This window comes from Pelophylax lessonae, assembly GCF_965119305.1.
Source record: "Pelophylax lessonae genome assembly, chromosome: 5".
NCBI lineage: Eukaryota > Metazoa > Chordata > Amphibia > Anura > Ranidae > Pelophylax > Pelophylax lessonae.
Window position 1 is genome coordinate 284,503,169 of NC_138772.1, and position 3,814 is coordinate 284,506,982.

The following is a 3,814-nucleotide window of genomic DNA, read 5'->3' on the forward strand; positions in this document are numbered from 1 at the left end:
ATGAATAACATAAATTAAAGGGGAAAAAGGAAAATAAGGTATCTACTGTAAGCACTAAAACAATGTCCATAACAAAGATCTTAAAGGTCTGTAATTCGGGGGGGGGGGGGGGAATGAAAAGGTAAAGAATCATTGGAGGTGAGGCAATTATATTCAATATTTAAGTCAGCGTGAATCCCTTTGGATCTATGAAACTAGGGTGTTGGACCCTATGGGTTTGAACATTGACTTTGATCTTCACTGCTTCATAAGTAATAGTTAAATATTGTCCCCCCTTTGTTGTCTTACATATACTGTATAACAAGTAAGGTATTTTTTATTTATATTTTTTATATATTTTGTCTTATATATCATTTTTATTATTATTTTTTATTTTTCTGTTTTCATATCATTTTAAATACCTCTATGAGAATATAATGTGTGGAGGTGTTTTTGGCATCTACAGCCTTTTTAATATGTTAGTTCATCTTTATGTCAATTTATTGTTAATAGGCCTGTGCTATTGAGATAAATATATATGTAGTATTATGTATACAGTATGCTTGTGTCCAATTTTTAACATACCACAATAATAAATTAAATTATCTGGCATTTTATTTATTTACCGTGTTTCCCCGAAAATAAGCCCAGGTCTTCTATTAATTTTGGCACCAAAAGACACAGTAGGGATTATTTTCGGGGTAGGTCTTAGAATGTTCTGTCCCTCTCTGCCTTCCCTGCCTGCCAGAAATCCCGTGTAAACCTAGTTTAGTGTATATAAAATCCTAGGATGCACTTTATTAGTGTTTTATATACTGTCCAGTGAGTGTTTTTGTAATACAATTGTGTGAAATACCTTCATTACGGTACATCGCTGCTCTGTGCTCAGCTGATCTCCTGCTCCCTCCTGTCTTTCTCCTCTCATATGGTAGCTGTCAGAGGGGGATCTCAGCCCCTCCCCTCTGCAGTGTACACAGAAGAGCCCGGTAGATTAGATTAGAATAGGTTTAGCTGATCTGCCGCTCTGCTGTCCTCTTTTCCCTTGCCAACAGCTGGCTGGGGGTTACGGAAGCGCTGATGTACCGAAGGTATTTCCCACAATTCTAATCGAACACCCGGCGCTTCTGTGTACACTGTAGAGGGGAGGGGCTGAGATCCCCGGTATGAGAGGAGAAAGACAGCAGGGAATCAGCTGAGAGCAGAGCAGCGATGTAAGGAAGGTATTTCACAAGTATTATATTACAAAAACACACTGGACATTATTTAAAATGCTAATAAAGTGCATCCTAGGATTTTTCATACACTAAACTAGGGCTTATTTTCAGGATAGGGCTTATATTGCAGCCCGCCCGATAATCGAGATAGGGCTTATTTTCGGGGTAGGGCTTACTTTCGGGGAAACACTGTATCCATCTATCTGATAATATACCGTAAAGTGCTGTCCCCAGTGGTAGGGGTAGGATTTTTGCCATTTTTGTTTCATACAGTATGAAATGAGTACTTTATTTATCTGGTAGAATACAGCGGTGTCCCTGGGGGATGGGAAAGTATTTTTTCCACTTCTGCGGCCGGGAGAAAGTTAACGTGGGTGTTGAGAGATGTTGTATGATGCTATTTAAAAGCTCAGGTTAGTAGGCTCCCTGCCCACTGAAGAAGCAATGCATCTAGGAGGGAGGAGCCAAGCCTGTAACATCACGCCACTGCCATCTCAGTGTGTAGTGGTAAACAGGTTGAGGTTTTGGTATCATAAAGTGCATTGTGTTTTTACTTTTGTAAGTGTCCTGTATTGGCTGGGGTTTCACTAAATCTTTTGAAACAGGGAGTACTATGTTTTCTGCCATTCTGTTCCATGTGAATTATGTTTGATGACACATGAGCGCACTTGGAATCAGAGGGTCAATCAATCTTTTATCCTGTATCTGAGGAGAGGTGTGGAAAGTTTGGTCCGTGATTAAAGTTGTCCGGATGATACAGAGGAGTCTATTTTTTATGAATTTATGCTGAGCAGGGTTTTTACCTGTTTGGTGGAGGTGCACAAGTCACTGGAAGAAGTAAAGTTTGATAGTCACTGATTGCACTAGGGTGCTGGACCATGTATAATTTGTTACTTTTAAATTTTTTTTGTATATTGATTTATTAATTTTGTATTTATGAACTAAGTAACACAGAAAATTGATATTCACATCTCTATGCATGAATTATTTTACTTCATTCTAGAGTATTTATTATTTATGTATGGTATTGGTTGGTATCACAATCGTTGTTGCGCTGCACTTATTATTAGAATTTATTTCAAAGGAATGGTGTTGTGAGATCACCATTTAGTGCCGTAGCTTGCAACAACATTTATTCACATTTATTTATTTATTGAGATTTTTTGTATAGGTTGTGTTGCTTTAGAATAATTTAGTTTTTATGTAAGTATACATATAGACAGTCCCTAAGTTACAAACATCTGACTTACATATGACTGGTACTTAAGAACGGCGGCAGCATGACACCACGCTGGTCCCAGAAACTGCCACCTACTGTCTGGTGGACCTGTCAGCAATCCCACATCACTTCATGGTTAGTGAACTCTTCCCTATGCTATCCAAAGCTTAAAAAACATTTTTTTTTTGGGTTGGAGTTACACTTAAAAAATGTACCTGTTCCAACTTACATACAAATTCAACTTAAGAACAAACCTATAGAACCTATCTTGTTCGTAACCAGGGGACTGCCTGTATCAGGAGTTCTGACCTCACTTGGACTTGTTACACACTTGTTCCAGGCCAATAACGTAGAGTCTACTAAAGACAGAGACAATCAGGTAACTAGCATTTTAAGATGTTAGCAATGACAGCATCCCTACATCCTTTAGTAAAGGACATTTGTAAACAAACATATATTTGTAAATGTTTTCAGATGAAAATAGAACTGGGAATAATTAATGTTGTTAGCTCTAAAAATAGTTTTAAAAACCTCACCATTTCCGGCAAAAGTTGACTCCATTTGAGGAAGTCTGTTAGAACACTGGGGCTATGCAATGCTCCCTATCGTTCTCATACCAACTTTTTGTGTTTACACACTTTCATGCTGACCCTGGATTTCTAATGGGAGAGAGACTTAAGGTCTACATTGACAGAAGACTAAAAAATTAGAATACTGTTCTTTGCCCACAAAGCCTCTTTCTGTAAATGATATGAAATTTCCTATAAGCTAGTGCCCAGAGGGTATAGGACTCTATCAAATCTTGCCAAAGTTTTTCCGCAGCGGAGTCCCACTTGTTGGTGCATTGGAACACATACTGACGTACTGCAGTACTGGTCAATGTGACTTCCTTAGGGTAGTTATGTGAATTGCTGGAAATGTTGGTGAGGAGCTTTGAAACAGGCCATTGCTTACTGCTAAAGATGGTTTTATGGCATAGTGAATGTGAGCGCATTTTATTGAATCTTGCATTTATTGTGATACGCTATGAGCATAGCCCCTTTTATGTTTGAATGATATCAGCAATGGAGGCAGTAGTGGCCGGCCTCTTAAAGGAGACCATACTGCTGAAGCTGAAGTTAGTGTAAATAGTCGGATGGTGGATTCACATGGATATACTGTACACATATAAGGGTTTTTTTTAACTGTTTAAGGTCAATCTTGGAGGTGAGCGAACACTGCACCCAGAGGTGGATTGGTATTGTTTTTTACTGGAGGGCATATTGGAGCACGCTATTGTTTTGGCCCCCTTCACACATGCGGACAACTTTTTATTAATTTGTAGTCAGTATATTTTTTAGAATTTGGTATAGACGTTGTGATATATTATTTAAAGAGTTGTTGTTTCAGTATACACATCTAA